Raw genomic sequence first — 16,162 nt, 5'->3', positions numbered from 1 at the left:
ATACCTAAGGCCAAAGGTTGGTATAAGATAGTAAAAAGATCCATACCCCCTACTGGAAATACTTCAGAGGTCACAATAAAGAGAGCAATTCTGACATACTGCATACTCAAAGGAGGAGAAATCAATGTCCCACAGCTCATAGTAGATAGCATCCAAGAGATGGCTGAGGATAGCGACAAATCAAGCAGACTTGGTCACCGAAGTACCATATTGAGGCTGTGCAACAGAGCAGGAGTACTCTTTCAGGATGCAGATACAGATTGGGTAAAGGGAGGCAGAGGAATCACCAAGCAAAGGATGGAAGGTACCACGGACACTGACACTCAACAAGAAAGAAGACCCCAAGGAAGAAGAAAGAGACCACAAATGGAAGAAGGACAAGCCTCTAACACCATGGATTTAAGCCAAATGAAAGTTGGCATAGAAGAATTATCTCATCAATTCATGAGAGCTCAGGAGCAACAAGCAAATTGGCAGTTACAAATGATGGAGCAACAAGAGACCTTCCAAGTAAGATGATGGATCAACAAAGGGAATTTCAAGCAAGATCCCTGGATAGGCAGAGGGAACAAGAGGCACAAAATCAAGAATCATTCAACAAATTATTTCAACAACAAGCCAGGCAAGAAAGGTACATCCAAGATCTTCATCAATGGAAGAATATATATCACACAGCTGGAGAGGCTAGGCAGGTAGACAGGATGGAGTACGACATAGATACTCAAGCAAAGATAAACTACATAGTCTATGGCATGCCAGTGATAAACCAAGAGATCAAGCCATATCAACAGTGGCCCGAGCTAGGAGACACACAAAGAGTGAGGGCCAAAAGAAATATAGAGAGAATGGACAAGGCATTTAAGGATGCTGGTCTCTGAGATCAAATAGATCATTCCAAGGCTCCGATGGAGATGTTTGAAGAACAAGTAGAACTCAGAAAGAAGAAGAAGCATGCGCCAAAGAAGAGAGGAGAATCCAGCAAAGGAAAAAAGCATAAAAAGTAGAGGTGGTGGAGTTCTTTCATAATCTTAGACAATAAGGAATATGCACCTCTGAAAAATGATATGCCTTCCAAGTTTTTCATCTTATGCATTTTTATGATTAAGATTATATATCTGCACTTTTAAACTTTTGAATAAGTTTTCTTGTTTTACATTATGATGATAGTTTACTTGTGCATCACTCATCCTACTTGAATGTATGTCTTGTTTTCCTCTGCATGAATAAAATAAAAAATGTTGAAACAGAAAATGATTGTCCAATGTGGTAGGAATAATAATAAAGTTCAGTGGTATATATGTTTGATTGCTAAAGTAAGCTCACTAGTAAAAGATAAAGGTTAGGATTTTCCTTTATAGTATGAACTAGACTGCTGTTTGTGAACTCTTAATGAATAAATATCCTTGGGAAAAGAAAGAACAAGAAAGGAAAGGAAGAAAAGCCAAGAATTGGCAACAAAAATGAAAGAAACAAATAATAAGGCTAGACACCAATAGCTTAGACCTGAGGACATATGCCTGTGGTGCTTCTTGTACTAGGATCTACTTGGACAATTAGGTTCTAAGGAGTATTTTAAAACTTGGTAACTTGGGTTGATTAATCCAGGATTATCAACTGAAAGTCCATTATCAAGAGCAACCTAGTTACAAGGCATTTAGTAACCCAAAGAGGTGCTGGATATCAATGTCTTAGGATGAAGTGTGAGCCAAGTGTCTGTAGTGAAGATGTGTTGACTGAAAAACAAAGCTAAAAAGCTGCTGCAACACATAACACTTAGCTGTGAATAAAAATGTAAGCTTCCTACCAGAAAAACAAAAGAAAATCAAAACACAAAGGATGGATAAATAATAAAGTTCACAGCAGCAACTTTGGTTATCACTTAAAGGGACATTTCAATCCTGAAAACTAATAAAAGTAGAACTTCAATTACATCTGCATAAAACCCCATGAACCAAATTCAATTACCTGCTAAATAAGGACATATATGATTTTCTGTTTCCTCTCATGTCTTCTCATGTTTTAGTGCTTGCTTGGGGACAAGCAAGATTTAAGTTTGGTGTTGTGATGACAAGTCATCTTATGCTAGTTTTACAAGCATTTTTCATTTGTTTCATTAGGTTTTATGCACTTTCTTACACAATAAGTAAGTGATTGGAGTGGAATTTTATGTTTATCTTGATTCAATCAAACATCACTAACTGTATACAAAATCATGAGATTTATGCAAGAATTAGGTGATTATTATGAATGATGCGAAAAATTTGTGATTTTGGTGAGACTTTGATTGCTTGTTTGGTTTATTTTAGGTGAAAAATGAAGGGAAAGAAGGGCACTGCAGAATAACATTGCGTTCAAATAAAGAACGCCACGCTCACTTGCGACGCGCACACGTACAGGACGCTGACGCGTCGTGCAACAAAGTTTGAAGATCCACGCGTACGCGTGCATGACGCGTACGTGTGAAAGTGATTGGCGCTCGTTTCAAAAGGAGCGCTACGTTTATTAACTCAACATTTTCAGGCAAATTCAAAATTGGAATTTGAGTTTTGCAATTGACGCGCACGCATCGATGGAGAATTTGGAAGGAAGCACGCAAACGCATAAGTGGCGCTAAAGCATTGAATTGATATTTTGCTACCCACGCGCACGTGCAGAGGACGCAAACGCGTGGGTAGCGTTGTTGGCGCGAACGTAGCGCTCGATAAGAGAACGCTATTGAAGCACGCGTACGCGTGAATGGGAAGCGCAAGCATGGCTGAGGCTGAAGTTGGCAGCGACGCACACGCATATGTGACGCGTATGCATCGATGGATAAGAACACAAGGGATGCCCGAGAACGAATGAACGCTGCACTCACTTTGAGAATGCAACGTTCCCCTGGAAGCTGAAATCAAGTGTCATTTTGACCCACTGCAACAATGGCCAAAAAGCCCACTCCAAGCACTAGATGACAGAATTGGAAAGTGTATAAATAGAGAAGAATTTGATTTCAAAAAAAAGGATGGGATATTTCTTTTAATTTTTCCTTTTTAGAATTTAAGATTTGGAGATCAGATCTGAGTTTTCTTTCTACTCTTATTCCTCTGCAACTTTTCTTTTCTGTTTTTGGCGTTTTGGAACTCTGATTAATCAATTCTTTTGAATTGCTTCACCTTGGAATTTCCTTTTATTTTTCCTATTCATAATTTTCTTTAGAATTTTAGATCTGATCTTGGTTTACTTCCCATTTTTCTTTCTTCTGCAATTGTTCCTTTTCTGTTTGGTACAAGTTTAAATTTCTGCACTTGAGAGTCTTTTAAATTACTGCAGTTTAAATTTTTCAGTTTTGTGTTAAGTCCCAGCACCCAATTCCCTCTATTATTCATGCAATTTAAGTTTCTTAGCAATTCAGATTCTGCACTTTAAATTTCTTGCACTTTAAGTTTCAGTCATTTACCTTTCTTGCAATTTAAGTTTCAGCTATTTCAATTTCTTACATTCTAAGTTTCTGCAATTTACTTCTTCTGCACTTTAAGATTCTGCAATTTTTCATTCTGCACTTTAGTTTATTTGCAATTTATTTTCTATTGACCAAATTTCACCTAATTCATCAAATATTCGCTTAATTAAATTCATCACTATACTAAAGTTGCTCAATCCATCAATCCATGTGGGATCGACCTCACTTTTGTGAGTTTTACTACTTAATGCGACCCGATACACTTGCCGGTGAGTTTGTGTGGAATCGTTTTCCCTCATCAGGATGCCGATGAAGAATCTCATGGCCGAGAGGTGGCGCAGGAAGATGCTTAATGATAGGTTGTACATGCTTAGGTCTATTGTGCCAAAGATTAGCAAGGTTTGTGATTTGTGAAGCCTTTTGATATTTGGACTATTGAGTGAGAACAGTAGTTATAATTGTTGATTTGTTTAAGTGTTATATCAATTGGCTGATGTTGATGCCTTGGTGTCTTGTTGAATTACTGGTCACATAGATGTTCATGACAAGTTCTACCTCAGATTATGTTGTTAATTAGTTAATGCATTCTTTTGATGTGTTAAGGATTTAGGGATTATACATTCTAATGTATTTCATTTTCATAGATGGATAGGACTTCGATACTTGGGGATGCAATCGACTACTTGAGGGAGTTACTGCAGTGGATTAATGATCTTCACAATGAATTGGAGTCAACTCTACCTGGTTCTTTGCTGCAATCTTCCACCACCAGCCTTCAACCTTTGACACCCACGCTGCAAACCCTTCCGTGCCAGGTGAAAGAGGAACTGTATCTTGGTGTCTTGCCAAGCCCCAAAAACCAACTTGCAAAGGTAAATCTTTCTCTATGAAGCCTTGTGAGGCAAGTAATGGTGTTCATAGGTAATTGTATATGATAAATTAACTTGATATACTTAAATATGTCCTCTGTTTTTTATTTTTTTTGCCTTCCAATTTAACATGAAAGTTTGATTTTTTTTTTTTTTTTAAGGTATGGTGCTAGACAGTCTGGAGAGCTAAGCTCATCAAATGAAGAAGCACTTGATGGAATACTTGGATTTGGAAAAGCTAATTCTTCATTGATTTCACAACTTGCTTCTTCTGGAAAAGTGAAAAACATGTTTGCTCATTGTTTAAATGGAGTAAATGGAGGTGGTGTTTTTGCAATATGTTTTTATCACTTTACTTTTCTGAAATCATTTAGTATGTATCAACGGGGTGCTTCAGTAACTAGTCACGTCCCTTAGTGTACCAAATGACTTCTAGTATCTCTCCATTTAGTTTTGTAACTGCTATTTGTTTCGATGTTGCAGTGTTAATGATGGATTTCCGCTTGTCACTTTCTATTTTGAAAATGGACTCTCCTTGAAGGTTTATCCACATGATTATCTATTTGCTTCTATAAGTACACAACAAACCCATTATATCTTTGTTGTTATGGCTATCAAAGGGTTGTTGACCCTTGTTTTGGGACCTATTGTTGGCTTATTCTGTCATTTGAGCCACTCAAGCTTTATCTTTGTCATTTACTTCTCAAGTGTGTTATAAGCTTTCTGTTTGAGACTGCAGTTCCAGTACAACATTAATTTGAAAAATTTACTAGCATAGATGATGAGCGAAAGAAATTAGATATGCTTATGAAATAAAAATAACTTATTAAAATGTAATGTAGTAAGAGATATCTTAGTATTCTTTTAAAATGAGCAACTATATCAATAACAACATGGACACTTGCAAAAAGTGCAGCTTGCATCAATCTTCTTTCCTCATCTTTCCAATTTCATTCCATTTGAAAGAGTGCAAAGCACCACATGTAGTGCCTCTTAATCATTATGTATAATACTTATATAAGTTAAATACTAATATGGCCTGTCTGTAGGGTAACTTCTGGTGCATTGGTTGGTAAAACAGTGGGACTCAATCCAGAGATAACAAGAATATGACTTTACTGGGTGGTATTTTTCTTAAAAACCTTTGCCCATGCCAACTTTATGATTTATTGCTATTATGCTTAGTAATGTCTGAATTTCAACAATACTTTTCATTTATCTATTGTAGATTTGGTGTTTTCAAATAAATTTGTCTTTTACAACTTTAAAAGTCAAGTTAATGGGTGGACCGAGTACAACTGTGAGTATCATTTTTTGGTTTTTTGAAAAGAAAGTCAAGTCGCATTATCTGTTTGCAAGTCATTTAAGTTTGGGTTAGAATTAGTAATAAAATTACAGGATTTTAATTTTAATTCAAAATTGACTTTTTACATGTAATAATATCATTTTTGTTGCATGACAGGTTCTTCAAGCATTAAAGTGAGGGATAAGCGAACTGGCACAGTTCATTTAGTTGGCCTTGTATCTATACAAAAACATTAAAGTGATGGATGGTCTACTTTTAATACTGATATATAGGATTCTATCTATACAAAAGTGAATTGCAAGTCATTATTTTTGGCCTTGTATCTTTTTTAAGAGAAATTTATGTATAAATATTTTAAATTTAATGAAATATTTTATTTTGTAGTAATTAATTTTAGTATATTTATATTATATACAATAATAATAATTGTTGGTAAAAATAATTTGAAATTTAAAAAAAAGATAGGTTGTTATTTTTGAAAGAGTATAATTAAAAAAGTCTTAAGATTTTAGCGGCAATAGTAATGGCAACTAAAAGTGAATAATATTACTATTTTAGAATTATTTTTAGTGGCCATATAAATTGCCGGTAAAATAGGTTTTAGCGGCAATAGTAATGGCCACTAAAAGTGAATAACATTGCAATCTTAGAATTACTTTTAGTAGCCATATAAATTGCCAAGAAAATGGTCACTAAAAGTTATATACTTTTTGTAGCCATTAAAATGGTTTTTCGGTAAATGTTATAATTGCCTCTAAAACCTTTTAACGACAGAGCATAAGACGGCTAATGTCTAATTGCCGGTAAATGTATTAGGGGCTATTTTTATTGCCACTAAAACTAAAATAAATAGCCGCTAAAAATGATTTTTCTTGTAGTGTGCCAAGGTTATTACAAGCACCGCAGAGTTGTTGTCCCAGAACAGTATATGATATCAGTATTGTACCGTACTATGATAGTCACCTTTTGGTGTGTGAATGCAGTATGTTCGACAATATATTCTAGGCCTTCCCTATCTGTGTGCAAACAAAATACATTTAAAATTATTTCGTTTATACCGTAAACGAAATCAATAATAATAGGATGCAATTTCAGAAAAACGGTACAAATTATTTATTTTCAAAATAATATATTTATTTAATTTATTTAAAAAAAATCCATATAACCATATTAAAATAATTCTTTAAATAATTATATTTGTAGAACTTTTTAATATACTGTAATATAATGTATATAATTTTTTTCCTTCTTTTACTATTAAAGATTAAATTTTTACATTCTACCGCTTCCTAATATTATTGTGATACAAAATAATTATGTACAAGGCTAAGGAGCAAATTAATACTTTTCTTGTTCTACCAAAGTTTAGCGTGTAACAGAAGAGTGTCGTTGCTATGTCAACCGGGAGATTAATCAAAATAATACTGATTTAAACATTGCAACAATTGATTATCGGTTGTATAGAGTATAGACCACAAATTAAAACAATGTATTTGAAGTTAATAATGCATTATTGCGTGGATAGATGGATATTATATTGCCCTTAATTTCTGAGACTCTGTTCAGTACATTTTGGTGCACATATAGTATTGGTTTGGTTCATTCAACGTGTGTATATGGATAAGATTTTTCTAGCAAAAAGGGAAAATTCTGAACGGGTACTATCTTATTAATCGTTTTTCTTTTTTCAAAAAAAAGAAAGAAACTAATCCACCAAAGCAATTTTGAAGGGAGGAGGGGGTTTAGTAAATTTGTCCGATTCTCTAAAATTTGTTCGGTTTCAAATCTTAAAAAAAATATATTACAATATTAATAAAATTTATTATTTTTTGCAAACATTTAGTCGATAAAAATATTTTTATATTAAATTTTAGACTCTAAACTCTAAACTTAAATTGGAATAATATAAAATAAAGTATTGGAGCAAAATATTAGCAAATATTAATAAGTGTTGGTTCCTAACATTTTTTTTAAAATTATCTTAGCAATTGATGAAGATAATAACAAAAAAAAAATAATTACTAAACAATCAATAAATTAACTAATAAGTGTTCTGACTTGATTGATCTTCATGTGGTATAGCTTGTTCAACCAGGGTTTTAAGCTCATCAATATTTTTGAGGTGAATGGAATATAAATCGGACTACCAAGAATATAGAATATCTTTACCTATAAAAGACACTCAACACTCAAATCAATATATGTGTGTTACTTGTGATGTTTTTCTTTTTACAAAGACGTACCTCTTTCCCTCTTCTGAAAATTTCTTTATAGATGGATGAATAGGAATTTATCTTTATTCGTATGATCAGTTATCATTGGATTATTAATTACAATAATAAGATTGATTATAGTCTATTGTAACCAACGTATAATGTTACACATAATATAATTAACTCAAAATTTGACTTTATCATTGATTATGGCGGAGTTGTAACGTACAAATCAATAAGAATTTTTATATTCTAATTATTATATCATATATATAGCGATGAATGGTATAGTCAATGGTGTGAGGACGAAGACGTGTGGACAACCTTAGGATTGAAGTCGAAGAAGGAAATGTAAGGGAAGATTGAAGAATGAAGAAGGTGCAATGTCTAGTCCAAGAAAGGCACGCGGAGTCTATTCACATGCACATTAGAAGGAATGTGAAACTTGCTTCTGCCACTACGCCCCCACTCCTTTAATTTCAGTCCATACCCAACTCAACTCAAATATTGCATATTGCATTAAGACCTCTATAAATTAATAACATTATGCTTCATTTTGAAGACAAAACGAAGGAAGCATCAATCACCCCCACGTATGTTCTCTATTTATGGTGTATCCTTATGGACCCAAGCATTTTTTGGTATTATTATTAGTATGTGTCCCCCCTGACAGCTTGGCTCCATTCTTCAGATAATTTCACTGCATTTTTATAAGGTTGTATGTTTTTTTTTTTTTTTTTTTTGTTATTGGATGAAAGAGAGAAATTACAGAGAGAAGCATATGTTCTTTTTCATTTTTAAAAAATTAAAGAAAACAAAGGTAAAATAATAATAAACAATAATACGGATTCTTAGTTTATTTTTTATTATTAATTAATGGTGTCATGTAAATAGAATAATAAGCAAAGTAACAATAATATAATGCATTAATAAAGAAATGGGGAATCCTCTTAGTGCCTTAGAAAAATAAAACTAAGGTTAATTAATTAAAGAAACCATGTTAGCTTCATCAACCAATTAAGCAGTTGTTGAGTCCACTTTGTTTAGCCTTTTTTAATAGATAGACGAGAATACGTATGAATGTGTTTTGTATTGTGCCCAATAACAATAATTGCCGACGCTTTTGTTTAGCTGTTAAAGATTGAGACAAGAAACTAGAATCAGGATTATTACATCAACGACACATGTATACTCGCGGATTTATTCCTTAATTACTTCCAAATCCGGAGATGAAATGTAATTTAATCAATTACAATAGTTAGTAGGTAGGTGGAGATTATGAAATTGTGAATATTTATGTGGATCAATACATAAGGTATGTAGGAGATTGGAAGCGAACACATGTTATATATTGAAAAATGAAAAGCATACAAATCCAATATATATATATATATATATATATATATATATATATAATGTTGATCAAGATGATGATGAAACTATAGATTAACCATTGATAGAGATGTATGAGACAAAGGCTTCACGTATAAAATTAAATAAAGCACTAAAGCCTTTGAATGAAGAAAATTCTAATAAAGTAATTCAATATCACTATTATTGACTGGGTTTTGGTAATAATCCTAATGATTGATGTTATTTGCTAGCTATATTATGTATTCTAGATAATGCGTATGTTCCGTCAATTTGTATGAGAAAGACTTAAAACTACTATGGAAAATGCTATATGAGTATATAGACTTGGATGAATTGAATAGTAGTTGATGATGTTTGTGTGGGTTATTCGTATTGTGGAATTTAAGTAATTAATTAGAACAAATTGTAATTAGTGTTACCATTACGCATCGGTTAGAAAGTCAAAAAGTAATTTTTTTGAATTTTTGATTTATGAAAAATAGTAATATTAATGTCAGATGTAATTTTTAAAATCAAATTGCAGTGTTTTAAGAAGCTATTTAGGAGTTTATAAAAAGTTAAAAAAAATAACTTCTTTCATAATACTACTACTTTTTATTACATTTCTATAAAATAAGCACTTTTAGAACTAAAAATCTAAACACAAAATAATTTATATATAAATTACTTTTAATATAATCATTTATTGTTTAATCTATTTTTTCAAAAACAATTTAATTAAACTGTTTATCCAAACCGAATCTTAGAGAGATTTGTGACAATAGAGAATTATTGATTACGAAAGAATGCACAAATTATTTTTGTAATTAAATTTATAATTTAATTATTTTTTTACTTTTTATGTGTTTTTTTAATTGATTTTTATTGTACCAATAAAGTATTATTAGACTAATTTGATTGAATTTATTAATTAGTCACTAAAACAATTTAATTATGTAGCATTATCTATTAATTATACCTTACTCCGTTTCATCTATATCTCTCTCTTAATTAAGACAACTCAATTCCTTACAAAAGGTCCATCCTACAACTGAAGATTAGCTCTTCAAAGTTCAACCTTTTACTTATTACCAAAATCTATAATTATATAACATGGAAAATCAACAGTAAAGACTAAAGAGTATAGTAGCAGTAGTTAGTATTATTAGTGGTTGTGCAAGGTACCATTAATTTTATATATAAAAAAAAAATTTTAATAAATTTTTTTTTATTTTTTTGTATTTAATAAATTTTTAGTAATAAAAAATAAAAGTACTAAAAAATTAAAAAATATTTTTTTCGAGAAGTTATAATTTATATTTTTTAAAAGAAATCTTTTTCTTAAAAAAAATTCATATAATAAATAAACAAAAACTATTTTTATATTATTGTACTTAAATATAATTGATAAATAAAAACATCCTTTTGTATAAAATATCCAAACACAACATTATTTTTACTATTTTAAAAATTTTTTAAATAAAAAAGATAACTCGAATTTCCTTATAAACTTACTCAAACAATTAATATATGTTGACAATTTGACATAAATATTTACATCATTATTATAGTATAAAATTAAAATGCACCCAGTTAAATTTTACTGCTAAGTACTCCTACCACCCAACAAAAAATAAAGTGGTAATAAATGAGGAAACAATTTATTATCTGTGAATTAAGTTCTTCTAAAATAAAGAGGTGATGAGATAAAAAAAAATAAAAAAATTTAATTATCATTAAATCAAGTTAGTAAAATTAATATATAATTTAATCCTTTTTTTACTTTAGATGATTATTTCCATTAAAAATGTGATTGATATTCAATCTTGATCTATGAGAATAATTAAGAATGTGAAGAAATTTAATTTACTCATTTCTACTGGCAATACATAACTTGAGGGTTTTTTTTTTTCAGGAATAACCTGAGTTTAAAAGAAAGAAGAGTTATAATTTTATTTTTTTTAATTGGTTCAAAATTCTCGATCCAAAAGGGAGAGAACAACATAATAAAATTATCACATATCAGCCAATAGACTATAATTCAAATGGTATATATTTCTCACCTAAAATAAGAGATTTACGTTAAGGTTCTAAAAATCGAACCAATCATCAAATCATTTTAATTATTAATTTATTAATTTATTGGTCTAATTAACCAGTTCAACTGTAGTTCAACTGGAATAATCATTTTATAGTAAAATAATAAATAAAATATAAATAAACACACTAAAATATGATTATAAATTAATATAAACTTTAAAATATTATCCAAATTTAAAATATTACATCAACCAAAATCTTATGATATTATCAAAATACAAACTCCAATGTTAAATAACAAAATAAACAAAAATTTATTCAGTCATCTACTGAATTATTAACAATTTCAATTTCACACTTACTAGTCATTATATTACTATTGAACTTATCAAAATAGTCTAAAGAAACAAAAAAAATTCTTTCAACCATCTACTCTAGGGATGGCAACGGGTCTTCATGGGGCGGGGGCCCCGTCACCACAATCCACCCCCCGTCCCTGTCCCGTCCCCGCCATGAATAACGGAAATCCCGTATCCGCCGAAGACCTGGATATCCACAAATTTTACAAACTAACAATCTCAAACACATAACAATAAACAATTTCAAACACAAAACATTAACAATTGAACAAATCCTAAATTTTCAAATCAAAATTCAACAACAATTGCCCAAACAGAAATAAAACTCAGAAGATTAACAATTTCAAATACAGAAAATTAGCAATTGAACAAATCCTGAATTGCCAAATAAAATTTAATAATAATTGCAGAAATAAAGATACAATCACAGAAGATAAACAATTTGAAACATTGAACAAACCCTAAACCCCAAATGTTGAAAAAAAAACCTTAAAAGAAACTAATAAGAGAGAAAGGGTCTTATTGATGCGGCGACGACGAGGCTTCGGCTGGCAGCGACGGTGAGCGGTGAAGAAGCTGTTGGAGGCGACGACAATTGTGCTGGTGGCGGTGACGATTCTGCTTGAGGAGGCAGCGACAAGGAAGACCGATTAGGAGGCTGCAATGATGATGAATGAGCAAGGAGCAGGAGGCGGCATGATGAGGCAGCGACGGTGAGTGAGAGGGCGGTGATTTGCGATGTGAATGAGGGAAGGAGGCGGTGACCAACGATGAGGCTTGTAAGCAGCGGAGAACCTTGGCGTGGCTGGCGAGGTGACGAGGTAGGAGGAAGACAGCGGCGATGCTGTTGTTGGAGAAGAGAAGCAGCAGCTGGAGGCAGAGGAAGAAGGAGGTGGCTACTGGGTTGAAGGAGAGAGTTTGAAAGTGAATCTAAAGTGAGAAGGGCAGCTGCTAAGGTAACATTTGGGGCTGGACTTTTAATTTTATATGGGCATTTATGTAATTTTATATTTGTGAGTATTATACAGGTACCCACGGGACAGGTACCTCTTTCCCTGCCCCCGCCCCATTTAATAGACAGGTACCCATCTCCGCCACCTGGGTAAATCCCCGCGGATACCCACCCCGCCGGAGAAAATTGCCATCCCTAATCTACTCATACTCATCTAGTTAATTGATTTAAGTCAATTCATCTATTTTTTCATTGAATTAAAAACAAAGCTAACCAATTTATTCCTTCCCTAACAAAAAATTAATCATAATGAACAAAGTTGTAAGTTTTAACAAACTTGACCTATCCAGCAGACAGCAATAACATGACAAATGTTTAAGTTGTAACAAAGTTCATAATTTGAACAAATATTAACAAGATTTTCAACAGACAACAGGCACATCACAATGTTAATAATTTTAGCACAACAACAACAACAAAACCTTGTCCTATTAGGTGGGGTCGGCTAAATAAATCAAACGACATCATTGTGCTCTGTCATGTATCATGTTAATAATTTCAGCACAAATTTAACAAAAATTCAACGAACTTTTCTAAAAATTAACAAAGATTATCAAAGTCTTAGCACAACACAAAAAAAAAAAAAACAAAACAGAGCAACATCAAGCTAATTATTCAACAATTCAATCTGAGTGGCACTAGCAGAATCCTAAACCGAAGAACAAAGAATGAAGAATGAAAAATTAAGAAAACAAGGAAATAGAAAAATCCTAAACCTTTGTTCTGACGACTTTTGAGTAGAGGGGTAGAAGTGCGACAGAGACAAAGGCTAGACGATGAGCACAACGACGGACGGCAACAGTCCTGCGGCTGAGCAACCAAAGAGCAGACTCGAAGATGTTGAGCTCGAGGAAGAAGCTCCGATTGGTGGGTTGGGGAGGACTTCGAGCACCACGATCAGACGAAGACGATGGTGCCTAAGCACGACAGATGGCGACAAGAGGGTAACGGACGACGGCAGGAGCACGACGGAGCAGATGAATTCCAGGGACTGACGCCAAACTCGAGGAAGAAGTTGCGACAGACGAAACGGTGGCAATCCTTACAGCAGTCCATGCGACGGTGATGCAGCAACCTTTGCGGCGGTGGGAAGAAGATAGGGTTTCTCACCTACAGGCTTTAGCTTTCTTTTTGTTTTAGAGAGAAGTGGATAGGAGAATGCATTTTCAGTTTCAGCTCACCGTTTTTCTTTTCCTTTTTAATTTAAAAAATGGAGTCACTATATATAAATCAGTCGGGTTTGGTTCTGTCCAGCCGACTAATTTTTGGCAGATTCAGCAGTTCAATAATGATTTTTATAATTTCGATTTTTCTGTTACAATCGAACTACAAAGCTATCCAATTTTCGGTCGGACCGTTTCAATTGGCCAATTTAATCCAATTTCAGAACTATAATTTAGAGCTCAAACCTTTCTTAATATAACTTGAAAAAAAAAAAGACTATCACATATCACACCTCTTTTCTGAGGGTGTATCAGCCTAAAGACTCTCAAAGTCGCTTATGTTTATTCATGCTGATAACTACTAACAAAAATTTTAGTTGGTTTCTATAAAAAAAAAAAAAATAATAATAATAATAAATTTATCTTAGTTAGTTCAAACATGGATAATTACTAATTAACTTGTTAAATGTTTATAGAGAATTTTTCATGTACAAAAAAGGAAGAAAATATTCAAAATAAAATACAGGGCTGGCCATAGCAATGTTATTTTTCTCTAATTAGTTTCTAAGAACAAAATTATTCCCTCTTATTATTATATTGATAAAATTTAATAATTTATTTTACACATGTTTATAAATTAAGTTCTTTCGTATAAGAAATAGCTCTTTTTCTCACGAGATAGCAATTTAAAGGTTTGTTGTTAATTGAATATTGATTATGAGGAATGTTAGAGGGCCAGCAACTTTTGTGATTTGTAGCCATCAAATAGTCATCAATAATAATTTTAATGATGTGAAATTGGTGTGAGATTTCATTCAATAACTCACTTTTCTTTGTTGGTTAGATGCTGGCTAGAATTTAACAAAGTTGTTAGCCCTAGACTTTTCTATTGATTATTGAATACAAGGAAGCTAAGGAGTCAAGGCTAAGGAGTCAAGGAAGTGCAGAGTGGCTGACTCTAAAAGGAGATTCGTTGAGTCTGTTTGGTGGACAAATAAGGGTCCAAAAGAGATACCACTAATATATAGTACCTTGTTGGTGCCATTAGCTCAACGCAATAAAAAAGTTTCTGATGATTCTTGAAGATTTTAAATTTCTCTCACTTTTTGATTTTTACAAAGAAAATTAATAAATCGGTTTCCACCAACTGGTTGCATTGAGATTTATTAGGTCATTATGTCGGTTAGAATTAAATAATAATAATAATAATAATATGCCTAATATGCTGCTTTCCCGTCCACAAATTGTTAAATAGTCAACAACAATGTTAATTAAGTCTAAATTTTCCCTTCATATAAGGTTAAAAAGAGAACATGTACTGAGCTTTGTTACAGTAGATGTTGAATTTCTATTCAATAGTTTAATTAAATTTTAGAATGATAATCTATAATATAATATCATAGTTTTATTGACAAAAATAAAATGAATATTTTAATCTTATTTTTTTTTTAAATATTTTTCCAAATAAAAGTAGAATTTTAACTTAAATCAAAATAGATAATTTCTTTTTATTATTAAATATATCAAGATATAACTTGTGTCGAAGAAACCAACCTTTTTTCTATCCTATAAAACACAAATGTAAATTTTATAGGTATTGAGAAAAGGAAGAGTTTAAATCAAGAAACTATTTTAATTTTAGAACGAGTTATTAAGTAAATAGGAGATTTTCAGTTTCGTCTCTTATAATTATAAAAGCTTAAAGATAAATGAGGAGAGAAAGTGACACCAACATGTATTCTATTTTAAATTTGAAGTGCAATGAGAACCATGTCTAATCTCTACCATAATTTTAGTGAAATTTCATTATAACGATAAACAAGATTACAAATACCAATTCAAAGACAAAAACAAGGACAAATAAATTCAAACTGGTTCTACCCCAGATAAATGAAGCTACAATTTCGAGTTTCATAAACCAAAAAAAACCTAAGATGCGAAGACCAAACAAAACTAATAATAAAGATTCAAAATTTTATAGAAATTATTTTTGCCCTTTTTTCTATATCAGATCTTTTTTTTCGTCGATTTTTTCTTCAAAATCTCTCATATTAAAATATGTCTTTTTCTTTTCAAATAGAAAGACTCCAAAATTTAAAACTAAATATATGAATTGACTCAATAAAAGTACGATTGAAAATTTTCATTTTAAAAACCGAGGGTTGTTCAACATAAACTTTTTTATTTATAATTCCACTTAAAAATGCATATTTTATATCTATTTAAAATAGTTTGAATCTTTTGTGTGTAGTATAGGTGAGTAGTAATCTAATTACTTCCATTCTAGCCACAAGAGCAAAAGACTCGTTAAAATAAATTTCTTCTTCTTAGTCAAACCTTTGAACTACCAGCAGTCTTATTTGTTCCTAGCTATTGTGTCATTTTCTCTTATCTTGTTTCTGTAAATT

This window comes from Arachis ipaensis, chromosome B6, assembly GCF_059453495.1.
Source record: "Arachis ipaensis isolate K30076 ecotype BB chromosome B6, ASM5945349v1, whole genome shotgun sequence".
In the NCBI taxonomy this organism is placed as follows: domain Eukaryota; kingdom Viridiplantae; phylum Streptophyta; class Magnoliopsida; order Fabales; family Fabaceae; genus Arachis; species Arachis ipaensis.
This window is presented reverse-complemented; position numbering follows the sequence as displayed.